This window comes from Podarcis erhardii, assembly GCF_964252035.2.
Source record: "Podarcis erhardii genome assembly, chromosome: 2".
Classification (NCBI taxonomy): domain Eukaryota; kingdom Metazoa; phylum Chordata; class Lepidosauria; order Squamata; family Lacertidae; genus Podarcis; species Podarcis erhardii.
In genome coordinates this window covers 43325187-43341421 of record NC_138498.1, presented here as the reverse complement: position 1 = coordinate 43341421, position 16235 = coordinate 43325187, and the positions used below count along the sequence as shown (strand labels likewise).

At 46.8% G+C, this 16235-nt stretch overlaps 2 long non-coding RNA genes across 3 annotated transcripts; one reads left to right on the top strand and one right to left on the bottom strand.

Moving 5' to 3' along the window:
- Positions 1-6979: 6979 nt before the first annotated feature.
- On the bottom strand, positions 6980-14522 carry LOC309334485. Of its 2 annotated transcripts, none has more exons than XR_014153120.1 (3): positions 14095-14522; positions 11407-11535; positions 6980-7065 (listed from the first exon to the last, which is right to left on the bottom strand). It is a non-coding gene; the product is annotated as an uncharacterized lncRNA (long non-coding RNA). The 2 variants fall into 2 exon arrangements; XR_014153121.1 differs by lacking the exon at positions 6980-7065 and adding an exon at positions 7747-8307.
- On the top strand, positions 8293-11565 carry LOC309334486. Its single transcript, XR_014153122.1, has 2 exons — positions 8293-8478; positions 11432-11565. It is a non-coding gene; the product is annotated as an uncharacterized lncRNA (long non-coding RNA).
- Positions 14523-16235: the final 1713 nt, after the last annotated feature.

The following is a 16235-nucleotide window of genomic DNA, read 5'->3' as shown; positions in this document are numbered from 1 at the left end:
CCCCCCAACCTCTTGCAGCAGGGAAGAAGGAGGAGCGCATGGAGTGGGCAATGCAGGCGCATGGCAGAGGAACAAGACCATGGCAGGGGCTTCAGGGAGCTGTGGCCATTCAGAAATGCCATCAAAACTCTCCTGTTTCCCTGAGCTTTCCTTTTCTTCCTTCGCAATCATGAAGGCTAGAAACTTTTTTTTGTTTTAACTGAAAGCTGATTCGCTGGAATCCCAGCCCTCTGCCAGATTCTAGATTCAAAGCTTCACAGAAGAGGACATACAAAAGCACAGGAGAATACACAGAGTAAATGTGCCCAGCTTTACCTTGCTGCCTTTCCTTACGGCAGGTGTTCCATAATGGCCACCAGTGCCAGCTTTTGTCCTCGGCAAACCCACATCCTCTCCCTCCACACCCTGCTGCTATAGCATGAGCTGCTATGCTGACCAGCCTCAGGGGGTACCCTTCTCTTTCAGCTTCTTCCAGGCTCTTGAGATCATTGACAGCCTCTCTCATCAATCTCACCTCCTGAATTCCTAGCTGTAAACCAACCAACCAACCCATAATTCTTTTCCTTCGTGAGTGAGCAGAAGCAGGTCAAAAATGATGGAGTCCTTGTTTTATAGCACACAGTCATTACTGAACTCAAGATGGTCATGCAGTGTTCTGAGAATTTTGGGGAGACCTGTCACCCACTTGCGTCACTGCCTTCTCTCTCCGCTTCTTTCCAGCCCAGTCGCTGCCCTCTGCTTCCCCAGGCTTCCAGCTCAGATGCATCTGTTTATTTTCTTTGCCATTTGTACCAACAAGTGACCAGCTTCTCAGTGGAGGAAGGGAGTGCAGGTAGTCCGGGGGGAGGGGCACCTATCATGACTAGAAATGGCATAGAAAAGGAGAACATGAGCATTGGAGTTTGTGTGTGGAGTACCTAGGAGGACTCCAAAGGGCAGGCACTTGTGGCTAAGAGGGTCTGGTCACAGCAGTGGCAAGCCTGGGCAGGCCTCAGCATGGGTGTGGCAGGTTATCATGACTGGAGTACATGAAGGAGGCAGGCCGAGACCATGAACAGGTTCCTCTAAGTGCTCAAAACAAGTGAGTCAGGTACAAGCCGTACTCAGTCTGTTTGTGTGCATGTGCGCACATGCCCCTATATATATATATATATATATATATATATATATATATATATATATATGTATGTATGTATGAACCCAAACCTTCCTAAAAGCTCATCTCGAGGGGGGGACCCCTTTAACTTTCTAATCACAAAGTATTTGTGGTTCAGCTCTTCATATTGGGGGGACAGGACACTTTGTCCATGACCAGGAACCCTCTGCCATCTTCCAGGAGTGAGCAAAAAATAGGTGCTAGGACTCACCCTGAATGACGCTTAGCCCCAAGCAAGACCTGGTGGTGAAGAAAGAGGCTTTGTCAACGGTTGCCAGGCATACTATACCAGGTGTCGGGCAAGGTACAGCAGACTTGAGGCAGGGAAGTTTTTGAGGCCGCGTTCAAGTTCTCCTCATGCCTGGTATTGCATCTAACACCCTCTCCCCCACATGGTGGTCCCAGCTCAGCAGGGTTTTGGCTGGAGCCGCTGCAGCTGTTTCCCATTTCGACATGGATGAAAAAGATGCATCTTTCAACTTTAGATGCACTCCCCTCCCCACCACGCCTGGCTTCTAGCCCAAGCAAAGCCTGAATCCCTCCCCTCCACTTCCAGCATGCATACTTGTGAAACTATTCAACACTTTCCCAAATCAATGGCAGTTTAGTGGCAAGATAACTTACCTACGATTTGGCAAAGCACACAGGGACGGACCCACCCCTCTGCTAACTGTCAAAGGAAGCAGGGTTCTGAATCTTGGGATCAATTCCTTTGTCCAATTCACCACAGGAGGCAATCCATCAGGATGTAATCTGTCTGGAGGGAGGTTGGAACTGCACATAATCTTGGCAAACTGTAAATTGCCAAGATGATGTGTGGGCAAGAGGAAGGACTTGCGGGTGAATCTGGTGGGCAGCAGGAAGAAGCCAAATCCTCCCCCCTATTCTCCTCAGCAAACACTCCACCCCCAAAGCTATTTATCTCCATAACCAGGCTTATTTCTGGTTTCAGGGAAATGATTTTTAAAAAATAGTTAAAAACCTAGGGAGGGGCCATTTGCAAGGGAGAGTTAGAATTTGGAGGAAGATTAAAGCATCTCCCCTCTCACTCACTAATCATCTGCAGATGCCCCCACCCACCCAATAGTGTGATGGGTTCAAAACCCTGCACATCCCTTGTAATATGTTGGTCTGTCCTAAGGCTGGAGGAGTTCAGACCAGGGGATGGCGAACCTGTGACCCTCCAGAAGTTGTTTGGCTCCAGTTCACATCAGCCACAGCCAGGATGGCCAATGGTCAGGGATGATGGGAGCCGTAGCCCAACAGCATCAGACAGCCACAGGTGAGCCACCCCAGGTATAAATGATGAATTTATAGGAGTGTGGAAGAAATGTGCTTATACTTTTCACAAGTTTTAAAGGTTTCTCTAAACAAAGTAGGGCAATTCCTGCTATCCACAAGAACCAAGAGTTTCCAACTATTTCTTTCTTTATTCATTCATTACATTTATACCTCACTTTTCCTGCAAGGTGCCTGAGGTGGTGTGGCGTCCATGGTTTCCCCTCTCCCTTTTTATCCTGACAACAGCCTTGTAAGGTAGGTCAGGATCAGTATCATGCAGTGAACTTTGTGGCTGAGTGGGGATCTGATCCAACATTCTAACTGCATGATTACCCACTATGCCAAATCCCCCTTACCAGACATATATGGGGCTCACCAAGGGCTCAAGAAATCTCCTGTTTTTTGTTGCTTTCCTGGGATTACAACCACCTGCCACATGCTTGTCATTTCTAGTGGGGTGTGTTTAGCTTACTGGAAAACCAAGTTGTGCAGACTTGACATTAAATATAGGAACAATAACAATAAAAGAAGTTGAGGCATGAAATAAGTTATCTGGAGGTTGTGGTATCTCAAGGAAATGTTGAGCAGACCTCTAAGAGGGATGCTTTAGCCAAACCATACATGATGCACACTTTGTGTTTCTTCCTTTTGGCTTTTATTTTTTTAAAAAAAGCTAAAAGGAACGATTGAATGGGATAGGAAAGGAGAGACTAATTAATCGGTTCTTTCCTGCCATTTGTCAACTCAAAATCATCCCAGTGCTTTTCTGCCAGTAAAGGAAAAGACACCCAACCCTTTATCTTTTCCCTAACTGGGTTGAAAACAGCTTGGGAAAGGTGACCTTGAGCAGACAGGAAAGAAAGGGAAAGGATTAAGTAACACACATACACATAGACACGCAAACCCCTTCACATCACTAGTCTTCCACTCCCTATTTCAACTTACTTTTACTTCAATCTACTCATTTATTTATTTTTTAAAAACCCACAAGAAGTAGGAGGAAGAATCATGAAACTGCTTGTGGTGTAGTTTTGGCCTCCAAATAAAGGATATCCTATAGAGATAGAACTAGATACAGCCCTTCCAAATCATACAATCATCCTCCTCAGTGTAATTTGTCTGGACTCCAAAGCTATCCTGATTTTCTCTGCCTGCCCGTGATGGCACTGAGGATGTAACATGGGCCCAGCCTGTCTGCAGATGCAGGTTTCTCCTCCCTTAAATCCCACACAAGGATGGGACTGCGTGGAGAAACAAAGTGTCTACCTTACCTGCCTGAATTGGTCATATTACTCGAAAACATCGGCAAGAAATTTCTAGTCTGCAGACCTAATTAGGCCCACCAGGCGTCCCATTGGGCCCATGAGGCTTCTTCCCCCAAACCTCTCCCAGTTGCCCTACACCTGATGTCATACAGCATGAGGTGTGAGGCAGATACAGACACAGCAGCAAAGCATCAGTCAGAAAGCAGCGCTTGCATTTGGTGTTTTAAATCTGGCACCAAATAAAAGACGCACTTGGATCAGTTTTCAGTTCAGCACTGAAGTTCCTGATTGCAGTCAAGGCCTGTCACAAGCTGGGCTTGCTGTTGGTGCTGAACACCGAAAGCAAGCCCCACTTTCAGCAGAGAAAGCGGCAAGAGATTTGGTTTTCGCAGCTGCAATTTGCATGAAATCATCATTCTTCCTTCGAAGTGCGATTGCCTGGCATCATGTGATCATATGACATCAACTGAGTGACATATGAGTGGCCCCACCCAACCGCCAAAATGAGCCCGCAGAGGTGGGCCACCTGTGGGTCCAGCCTGCTAAATCAGATTCAATATCCCACCGCCCACCACTTTTATGTTATGGTTCTGCAGTGGTGCTTCTGTTGCTTTTATCCCACAGTGTCTGTTGCTTATTTTTTAAGTCATCTTTCTTCCCAAGCCCGGCCTTGAGCCTATCTTGTGGAAGATAGTGCTACTTTGGCGGCATAAATAGGCAGCTGGAGAATTCGCTCAGCCCACAGCTGACCCTTAGAATTGTGCCGTCTTGTAAGCTTCTTATCTCTCTCTCTGCTACACACAGGAAAACAGACTCCTCGTCCACACACATACACAGTGGGAAAGAACAGCGTAATGTGGGCACAGCTGCAAGATGTTAAGTCTTTGTCCCTTCCACAGGACATGCACTTATCAGCCTGGGGAAAGTTAAGGGAAGGCCAAAAAAAACCATCCGTTCATTGCAACTCCTCTGCTTTTAGATATTCCTGTTGTGGGTGAGACGCACCCTTCTACAGCTACGCTTAACAGAAGGATAGCTGGGATTTCCATTGCCTTTCAAATCTTCCATTGTATTCCTCATGCTCTCTGCAGCTACCTCTTTTATTTGTGCCTCAATCCTACACTCCCCACAACCCACAGGCTTGTGCTACATAACTGCTTGTCCTGCCCGTTTTCCCTGGGCATCAAATTCCCATGCCCTTTGCAGGCCTCAGTCATAAGCAAACTCTTTTCCTCCAGCAGGAAGGAGGCACCAAGCTCTTACAGCCCTGCACTACTGTATGACATTCCCTTCTCCACAGAAGTGGCCTTAACCTGAGAAAATGTACAGCCACTGGCTATCTGAGGTGGCAGAATTGGGGCGTCTATTTTATTATTAAGATAACAGGTGAACACAGGTCTTTTAATGACGTATTCTTTGGGTGCTCCAGGTTTCACATCAAGCTCCCCCTTGCTGTGTTTTATGCCAGTTTTAAATTGCTTTAGGTGCTGGTTTTAATTGTGTGTGGGCGGTGGGGGTTGTTCCTGAGCTTACTGATTTATGACTTTTTTTTTGTTGATTCTTGTCTGGGATACTTAAAGTGCAGTCAAACCAACAATTCATGTTTTGCTAGATACATACAGCTCTGAAGCTCACAGAGGTTTCCTGTTAACTTGCTAGAGAGAACTCTGTGAGAGACATTCCCACTGTGCCGTAACAGGGGGAAGCTACAGTGGTACCTCGGGTTACAAACACCCCGGGTTACAAACACTTCGAGTTACAGACTCCACTAACCCGGAAGTAGTATCTCGGGTTAAGAACTTTACCTCAGGATGAGAACAGAAATCGTGCAGCGGCGGTGTGGTGGCAGTGGGAGGCCCCATTAGCTAAAGTGGTACCTCAGGTTAAGAACGGACCTTTGGAACGAATTAAGTTCATAACCAGAGATACCACTGTATCGTTATATGTTCTCCCACTTGCCTGGGCACACCCTCTTCCTCACCAAACCAGCAAAGTGAGACCATCTGCATATCTGAGCTCCAAGATCAGACTACATTTTAAGCTAGACTGAATTACCATTTTAAGTCTGCCTGTACAAAGCTGCTGTATCTGTTACTCTTCAAAAAGTATTCTGAGTGAGTCAATGTTATTTTTATCTTTTACAAGACTACTTTGTGTGTTTGTTGTTTTAAGGGGTGGAAACCAGGAAAATCCAGCCTGCCTTAAAATCCTGGATTACTTAAAACTAGAAGGCTAAAACTAGCCTATCTAAGCTTCCCTTTTAAGCTGCAAAGGGATGGCACTCTACTGAGGAAGAAAGGAGATCTATTAAATATCTATTCACATTCCAACATCTTGTAAGAGTATTTATTGCATGTTCTGTTGATATTTAAACTGCCCAGAAAACTTAGTTGAATGAGCAACGTATAAATGAAATAAATAAAGCAATAAATAAAATACCTTATTTGAGGACATAAACATTGATGTCCTTTCTCTACTGAGAAAAACTACAGTGGTACCTCGGGTTACATACGATTCAGGTTACAGACTCCGCTAATCCAGAAATAGTACCTCGGGTTAAGAACTTTGCTTCAGGATGAGATCAGAAATCGTGCTCCAGCGGCACGGTGGCAGCAGGAGGCCCCATTAGCTAAAGTGGTGCTTCAGGTTAAGAACAGTTTCAGGTTAAGAATGGACCTCCGGAACGAATTAAGTACTTAACCTGAGGTACCACTATATTTCAAGAAACTTTCTCCGGGGCATAGTTGCCTCACTTTCATTTTATTGAAATGCACTGGCCACTTTCCTTCTCATTAATTCCTTCTTGCAGTCCTTTTTTCGGGGGGGGGGCACAGGGGTAAGCATACCCCTAAACATTTTGTGAATCTAAGTTTGACCTCATTGAGGGGCAGTATTTCAATATGAGTAGGAAAATGAGAGTACCCTTAAACATTTTTAAGGGGGAAAAAGCACTGCCTTTTGGGTACCTCCTTATGGCTTGCCTTTCCTCCTTGCCTTGCCTTTCCCTCGCCTTCCTGCACTGCTCTCTGCCTTTTTTGTTTTGCTTGTATTGTGAGGACAGAGAAGAGGAACTGGTGGGAGGAAGGTCAGGGGCTGCGAGGCCTCCTTTTTTTATTGTGCATTTGTTATGATTTATGTTCATGATTGGATCAGGGCACTTCATATGCGACCTGTTTCAGTACCATTCACGCGTGTAAAAGTTTCAGAACAGTCACACCACACTTCCTTTCTAATCAATGCATGGAACATCCCGCTGAAATCCTGTTGCTTTTACGCTGCAAATGTTCCAGGTTTTCTTTGAGTCCCACGTTTGTTGCAGGATAGTGCAAGTGTGTCCCTTCAGACTGCAGTAAGGCAGCAACACTGGGGAAACATCACAGAAAAAGTGGAATGAGTTATATACTGGAAGGTGGTGCAGTATATATACCCCATTAATGCACTATTATTGTATCAGTGATATGTTGCAGAATACATTCCCACCCCAACAGCTTGGAGGGGCCCAGAATAGGAAGGAGAATAACAACTACTGAGTCTTTTCCCTTCTGCTGGTGAAAACAAAGGCCACTCCTGCTTCTCTGGTGCAAAGAAGGAGCCAGTCACCAGGCCACGCAAAATACCTTCCGTTTAAGCTGTTGACCAGGGGTTTCCCCCTTAGCCTTCTGCCAGATCAGACATGTGAACAGTGAAGCCAATGCGCTGTGATCTATCCTGACAACCTCACTCTCCAATCCTTTGTATTCATGCTCACTTGCATCTAGCCCCACATTACTAACTCCATAGCAGCCAGGGGATGTGTGAATAATGCCTCTTGTAGGAGCACAGGTCAGAAAGAAAACAAGCCACAAGCCAGCACTGTGGTATTTAACCCAGAGAGCTGCAATGTTCTGAAACAGAAGATGTTAGTTATCGTCTCTAGGCAGGTTCTCCAGCAATGTGAGAAGCTGCTCTGTGAAATAAGAAATATAGCAACCCCGGAGTTCCCTGACTCACAGTCTTCTTCCTGGGTGCTTTAAGTATTTGCTGGATGTTTTGGCTACAACATGATTTATATCACTCTAGTATTTATTCAACACTCTTTCTAAGTGCTCAAAGTGTTTCACATGCATTCTTCTAGTAAGGTAAAAGGCCAATGTTACAAAATCCTTATCATATGCCCTGGGGTCTTTTGAAGTGCTGTGCTTAAGTATGATTCAGCTGCCAGTCTGGTAGGCTTTTGTCCATGGAGTGGGGAAAGGCGCCACCTTTGCCTTTTCCCCAGGTAGCAAAATGTCCTGAGACAGCCTTGTCTTCATGCCACCCAATCCTACTCATAGATTCCAGGTCCAATTTCATTCAGGAAGGGCTGCGGCTCAGTGCTAGAGAATCCTGCTTTGCATGGTTCAATCCCTGGCATCTCCCAGGTAGGTCTGGGAAAGATTCCTGGTCTGAGAGCTGCTGCCAGACAGTGTTGGCAGTGCTGAGATAGTGGGACCAGTGGCTTGAATTGGGCAAAGGTGGCTTCCTTTGTTCCTTCTCCCATTGCAAGAGAGCTGATGTGCAGAGGTCTGCCTTTTCAAAATCCCTTCCTGGGCCCAGGACTGGTGATGGTGGTGGTAGTACTGTATCCTGGAAATGTAGGGCAAAAAAGGCAGCAAGGCAAGGCCCCATTAACCATGTCACCAATTGTCTCATGCACCCTTCCTCTCGCCAGGTGCATCAGTAGCAACTGCTAGTCCAGACATGAAAAGTTGGCACTGAAAGTCAGAAAAACCAACCACAAACCCGGCCTGTAAAAAGGTAGGAGAGCAACGGGGAAAACACTAAAATGCAAAGAGTTTTGCAGCAACCCTGGTGGATCCTTTAACAACGGAGTAAATAAAAGCATGTCAATTCCAGAGAAAGTGGGTAATAATAATAATAATAATAAATTTTATTTATATCCCGCCCTCCCCAGCCGAAGCCGGGCTCAGGGCGGCTAACAACAATCAACAATCAAACAATCAGATATTCACACATTCTAAAAATATTTCATTATAAAAATCAATTAAAATCAAATTAATGGCAACTAATTAAGCAAGATTCTAAGCAGGTTGCCAGAGGAGGGAGTCAGGCTGCGCCCTGACCAAAGGCCTGGTGGAACAACTCTGTCTTGCAGGCCCTGCGGAAGGATGTCAGGTCCCGCAGGGCCCTAGTCTCTTGTGACAGAGCGTTCCACCAGATTGGAGCCGCAGCCGAGAAGGCCCTGGCTCTAGTTGAGGCCAGCCTAACCTCTCTGAGGCCTGGGACCTTGAGGATGTTATTATTTGCAGACCGTAGGTTTCTCTGTGGGGCATACCAGGAGAGGCGGTCCCGTAGGTACGAGGGTCCTAGGCCGTATAGGGCTTTAAAGGTTAAAACCAGCACCTTAAACCTGATCCTGTACTCCACCGGGAGCCAGTGCAGCTGGTATAGTACCGGTTGAATGTGATCTCGCAGCGAAGACCCCATAAGGAGTCTCGCCGCGGCATTCTGCACCCGCTGGAGTTTCTGGGTCAGTCTTAAGGGCAGCCCCACGTAGAGCGAGTTACAATAATCCAGTCTGGAGGTGACCGTCGCATGGATCACAGTGGCTAGGTCAGGGCGAGAGAGATAAGGGGCCAACTGCTTAGCTTGGCGGAGATGAAAAAATGCCGCCTTTGTTATAGCTGTAATCTGCGCCTCCATAGAGAGGGAGGTATCGAAGATTACACCCAAACTCTTAACGGACGGTGCTGGCACTAATTGCACCCCCGCAAGAGATGGGAGTTGCCCCCTCAATCCCATATCATCCCACCCCAGCCAGAGGACCTCTGTCTTCGAAGGATTTAACTTCAACCGGCTCCCACGTAACCATCCAGCCACAGCTTCCAGACATCTCGCCAGTGTATCGGGGGCCGAGTCAGGATGGCCATCCATCAACAGATAGAGTTGGGTGTCATCGGCATACTGATGGCAACCCAGCCCAAAACTCCGGACAAGCTGGGCGAGGGGGCGCATAAAGATGTTAAAAAGCATCGGGGAGAGATAAGCATCGGGCGCATAAAGATGTTAAAAAGCATCGGGGAGAGATGCTTAGTCTGGAAGCACTATTGGGCACCCACTCTACTCATGCTGTCTAGGTAGGGGATATGCTGTCTCCCTGAGCAGAGGTAGTATGCCTTGGCAGGAGAGGGCTATTGCCCTTTGTGTCCTGCTTGAGGGCTTCCCAGGGGCATATAGTTGGCCTCTGTGGCAAACAGGATGCTAGCTTTTTAATCTCTATGGTCTGATCAACCTAGGCTCTTCTAATGTTCACATTCCTGCTTCAAAGTTGGGTTTAGAAATAGTCAGAAAACAAGAGAGGTGCTACACAGTACTTGTGCTTCTCTAGACAGATAGTTTGTTGAGCATTCATCCAGATTCACTTGCACAACGTTTATGTGGAGTTTAGACTACAGTGGTACCTCAGCTTAAGTACTTAATTCGTTCTGGAGGTCTGTTTTTAACCCGAAACTGTTCTTAACCTGAAGCATCACTTTAGCTAATGGGGCCTCTTGCTGCTGCCGCGCCGCCAGAGCCCTATTTCTGTTCTTCTCCTGAAACAAAGTTCTTAACCTGAAGCACTATTTCTGGGTTAGCGGAGTGTGTAACCTGAAGTGTATGTAACCCGAGGTACCACTGTATATGTCTGGTCTTTATTGAGCATTCATACCAATTTGTTTGTGGAGAGGTTATACAATAATGAACATTCACCGCAATTTCCTATTGCAGTGTTTATAGATCTACCTGTTAATCATTATTCATCCCACACTTTTCAAGGTAATGCTTTCTTAACTGCAAAAAGTCCATGTTTTAAGTGGACTTTTTCCAGTAGGGTGCCAGAGCGCTTTAATCCACTTTAGTGGCACAAAGCTAAATTTATTGGTATTTGCCTGACAATCTGGAGGCGACACTCGTTGATGCAGGGCTCATCCACCTGATTTCAGATTTCAGCTTCCTCCCACTGCAGCCCCATATGACACATCCCACAATGTACAGTAGGCAGGTCCCTCTTTAACCCTCCAGAGTACCTTTTCAGGGGGCACAGGAGAAAAAGAAAGGTCAGTTGTGTAAGCTGCCTTCTGTTCATGCAACTGTTGGATACAAGTCTAAACAATTTTGACTTGGGATTAGATTTATGCCTCACCCTACCTCAAAGCAGCTCATGGAATTGCATACATAGAATATTATCCCATTCAATGTTCACAATAACTCTGCAAGGTAGGTTAGGCTGAGAGAAAATGGCTCTCATTTTATTCTGGATGTTTATATGTTCTTATAACCTGATTTGTGTTTTTATTATGCAGAGATTTCTAAAATATTAAATGGTGCACACAAATGCTTTTAAATAGTTAAATGCAGTTTGAATTGTCTGTTAATGGCTTTGAGAGCAACGCCATGATACAAAAGCGGCTTACAATATCATAGGAAACTGCCATGCCAAGTCAAATGGTTGGTCCATGGAGCCAGTGTGGTATAGTAGTCAGTGATAGACTAGGACCTGGGAGATCAGGGTTCAAATCTCCACTTGGCCATGCACCTCACTGGATGACCTTGGGCCAGTCATTTCTTCTTAGCCTTACTTACTTCATAGGTTTGTTTCCAGGATTAAATGAGGAGGGAGAGAACCACATATGGCACTTTGAGCTTGTTGGAAAGGTGAGATATAAATGTAATAAATTCACTGACCGCCAGTGACTTTTCATGATTTCAGACGGGAGGTTTCCCCACACCTTCCTGAAGATGCTGAGAAGTAGAGTCAGGATCTTCAGCATGCCAACTGTGTGCTCTGTCTCTGAGTGTCAGCCATTCCCCAAACTATAATAAATAATTGGATGAACCAATGAACTTCGTGGCTGAACAGGGATTTCAACCCAGTTTCCCCCCTCCACCTCACCACCACAATATTCCACACTAGCTCCCACTTGGTTTGGCAAAGGGTTATGGTCCACCAGCAATCCTTCGCTGCAGGGACAAGAAACTACTGCGAAACGATAAATACAATTTCAAAAAAGCAAGAGAAAAATAAGTCAACCACATAGCAAGAAAAACCAGACCTTGGATACCGGAATGAGGGCCAAAGAAAACAAAAGTGGTCCAGCAGTCTGCTAAATGCCCATGAATTCTACATGGAAGTTTTATTTAAAGTATTTGTGTTATTTAGTACATGTCCCACTTTTCTTCCATCACAGAACTCAAGGCAGTGTACATGGGGTTCCAAAGCAGTCTCTCTCCCATTCAAGCACTCCACTGAACCAGGCCTGGTTAACCTCAGCAAGATGGTGACATTGTACGTTCTCAGACTATGCCCTGGGAAGACCTTTTCCTCCAGTTACGTTTTTTTGTTCAAGGCCCCTGTGTTTCTCTCTGATCCCCCCACATCATAAAGGTCTGTTCTGGGAGAACAGCTTTGCTAGGGCAATTCTCCATCCTTTCCAGTTCTGTGCAGAACTGGCTGCCGCTTCACTCAACAACAGCTAGGCTGGAGAGGTGGAGAAGCTCAGTCGCTCAGCCCCTATTGGGGGGCCCCCCAACCTAAAGCCAAGGACCACTCCACATTCCCTTTCAGGCAACCAGCTGTTCCCATCAAGCTGCCAGCTGTGTCAGAAGACTGAAAACAGCAGCCCATTGTAGTGTGAGACTGGAGCACTGCCAGGGCATGGAAACAGTGTGAGAGTGTATGTGTGTGAGAGAAAGAGTGTATGTGTGCAGTGTTTTAATCTGAGCCCCAGATTCTGCAGCCCAGACCCCCATTGAGAGGTCCTTCCCACCCACTCCTCTACTTCCCATATCCACCCTAGAGCTGCAGCAAAGCTCTCATGAAAGCCATTAGCTTACTTGTACCCAGAATAAATGTCTCCAGATGGCAACCCAAAAACCCCAGTAAGTCCTAGCTAGCAGATAAGGCCTCAGTTTGCTTTCACTTCTCTGAAGTCTCTCAGCCCCACTCACCTCACAGAGTGTGTGTTGTGGGGGAGGAAGGGAAAGGAGAATGTTAGCCGCTTTGAGACTCCTTAAAGGGAGTGAAAGGCGGGATATCAAATCCAAACTCTTCTTCTTCTTCTTCATAAAGCAAGCTCCTTGCTCCTCCTGGGTTTCTATTCCATACAGATAATCCTATCCTTCCCTGTCTCTGAAAGTGGGGGAGGGGGGGTAGGAAATAACTACCAGATAGGGCTGGTACAGTTCAGACACCAGAAAATCCATTTTTATTAGATTTCATGTTTCCCCATATTTGTGTCTTGAGCTGTTGCTCTCAGTATCTCCCCAATCTGGGCAAGTTCCACTTCCTGCTGGGAGATGGTGGTTTATAGCACCTCCTGGGAGATCTCATCAATAGTGATAATACTTAACATTTGCAAAGTGTTTTAGTTGTCATCCATGCAAACGATGATTTCCATAATGGTAGTCCTTTTAGGCTCCAACCTTAATTCTGTTGACCTCAGAGTATGCTCTGCTAAATTCAGATTTACTTCTGACAATGGTTAGGATTGCACTGTAGGACTCTTGCAGCAAAATGAGGAGGCTTGTGGCACCTTCAAAGACTTATGTTGACTATGTGGATCATGTTTTCATGAACTTCACTTCTATTTGATGAAGTAGACTGTAGCTCTTAAAAGCTTTAGGCCTGTTAAATCGTTAAGGTTCACAAAACTCTGCTGGTTTTCCTGAATTTTTAATTTATTCTTATTTCATACAATTTATATACAGTACTGCCTAACGGGTTTGCGACATCGGCGAGATCCGAATCAGGGGCTTCCTGCTTCGTATTGGTCACACCCACACCATACATTTAAATCACACGGTTTCCTCCAAAGAACTAGGGGAACTGTAGTTCTTTAAGGGCGCTGGGAACCAAAGCTCGGGTGTGGGTGCAAACTACAGTTCCCAAGATTGGGGGCGGGGAAGCCGCGTGCTTCAACTGTAAGGTGTGAATGCGTCTCTTCACTATTACGCAAAGGACAAAAGCAAAAAAAGCTTCTCGGCCCCGAGGGGGTCGTTACACCCACCGCTACCTTAGAGGCAGCCCGGTCCTCCACGGCGCTAGACGAGGCCGAGCCCTCAGCGCCACCAAAGGAGAAGCCGCCTAACAGGGGCTGCAACCTTGCGCCCCGCACCAGCCTCAGCACTTCCTCCTTTACCAGCTTCACTTCTTTGGCTTATGCCGGCGCTTTCGCCGCGAGGAGAGCAGTCCGCGGCTGTGTTCTCCGTGCAAGCGGCGCTCCTGGGCTCCACTTCGGGCGAGGGCGCCGGTTTGCTCGGGCCACGGAAAGCCCTGCGTACTCGCCAGCCACCTCCTGTACGGTTTACACCGAGCCGCCACCGCCAGTGCCGCTGAGATCAACCCCCCCCCCCCTTGTTTGGCGGTTCTCTCACTCCTCCCTGTAGCGGAGCTTCCTGCTTTCTCCGGCCCTCTGCTGTTTGAGGAGTTCAAGCACATACGCACACCATGGCGGCGGCGGCGGCGGCGTTGGGAACGTCTTTGCCCTTCTCCTGCGGTCAGAGCGCCTTTCCCCCAGCTTGCTGGCCTGCCCTAGGTAGCCACCTAGAGCCTCCTCGTGGTAGCGCCGATGCTGAGCGGGCGCGGGGAATCTCTCTCTCTCGGCGTTTCATCTTTCTAGCACACAATGAGTCCGTAAGTGACTGTGGAGGCCAATTCTGGATCCACGCGTCCTTCCACAGTAGGGACCCAGGTTTCCCGGCGGGAGTTGATCACGGTGTGGATTTGCCAAGCCTGCCTTCCTCTTAGCACGTTTCTCCCTTGCGTCCTGAGTTCTAGTGTCTTCAAAGCCCATGACACCTTTGGTAAAGGTTGTTCTCCAGTGGGAGCGCTCGCAGGCCAGTGTTTCCCAATTGTTGGTGTTTATCCCAATTGTTGGTGTTTATACTACATTTTTAAAAATTTGCCTTGAAACAGTCTTTAAACCTCTTTTGTTGACCACCAGTATTCCATTTTAAAGTTTGGAATAGAGGTAGTTGCTTTGGAAGACAATAATCAGGCATCTGCACAACATGACCAGTCCAGCAAAGTTGATGTTGTAAGGCGGGAGGGGCTGCCTCCCTCCACGGCCTTTCCTATTCCTATCTCTGGCTCTCCTTTAAAAGGCTTTGTGCCTCAGCTTACTAGCGAGTTATAGGGAATCTCTGCCTTGAAATTCAGTAGCACGTACAGGGGAGATAAGAGTGGCCTAGTGGATAGAGTGTGGGATGAATCAACTCTTTGCCATGCAGCTCCCTGAGTGGCCTTGGCTCCAGTCTCCTTCTCACCCCCCCCCCCATTACCTCACAAGGTTGTAAGTATAAAAGGGGGGGGGGCAATGACAATAACTGTGCATGCCACTTTCAGCTCCTTAGAGGAAAGGTGTGTTATATTGTTAATAATAAAACCGCTTTGAGGTTATTTGTTTTTAAAGCAGTATACAAATGTTATGAAATAAATGAGCCATGGCAGTTTCACCATATTCTGTCTCTCCTCCGGAAAGACATTGCAACACTATATACAATTCAGGGGTTTTGCTTTTATCTACCTCTTAATCTGTTCCTACGTACATTTTGGTGGTGGCAAGATCTAAAGGAGAGGCACCTAAATAGTGTGGCCAACTTTTATCCTAAAAGGGCTTCCATGCTTTGAAGCTGAAACTTTTACTCAGCCTAGAGAAGGAGATAGGAAAGTTTTTACCTGCCGAACATGTAGCCATTAAAAGTAGAGGAGCCCTGCCTGGAGAAAAAGTTGGCAACCCTAGACAGGTTCCTCCTTAGGTAACAGCTCCTGCCTATGTTGCTGATGCTGGGAGAGGTTCCCAGTTAGTGCAAGAAGCAGCCTATGCAGTCAGCAGGTATAAAGAATGTGGCTTTGGGGAGGGGGCAAGCTTCATTGCACTGTCATGGTGTGTACGCATTTCATATAACCCACCTGGATGAAAGGCAGCAGTGGATGCTTCTTTGCAGCACCTCAAGGTAGTCCTGCTAAAGAATGGATCCATAAATGAGCTTGAATCTGATTCCAGAAGCTGCTTCAAGGTTGTAGGAGAGTAAGAAAGAGTAAGGAGGGGTGGGTGGGTGGGTGGGTGGGTGGGTGGGTGTGCAGAAACCACAGCAAGGTTCAAAGCCAGTGCATTAAATCACAAAAATGAAAGTAAACTTCAAGAGCAGGTTTTGTGTACAACAATCTAATCCTAATGGACAGACATAACAGGTGGGATCATAGTCCAGTGGTGGAGCAGGCCCCAGGTTCAACCTCTAGGATCTCCAGTTGAAAAAGAAGGAGGTGAGAAGGGGGTGAGAAATTTCTCTGCCTGAGCCACTGGAGAGTTGTTGCCAGTCAGAAGAGGCAATACTGAGCTAAGCGTAAGAAGCACCTGGTGCTAAAGCCAATGGCCCATCTAGTTCAACATCCTGCCCTCATAGTGGCCAACCGGATGTCTGTGGGAAACCATCAAGCAGGACTTGAGCCAAACAGTGCTCACCCTTCCTGTGCTCCCCAGCAATTGGTATTCAGAAGCATTACTGCCTCCAGC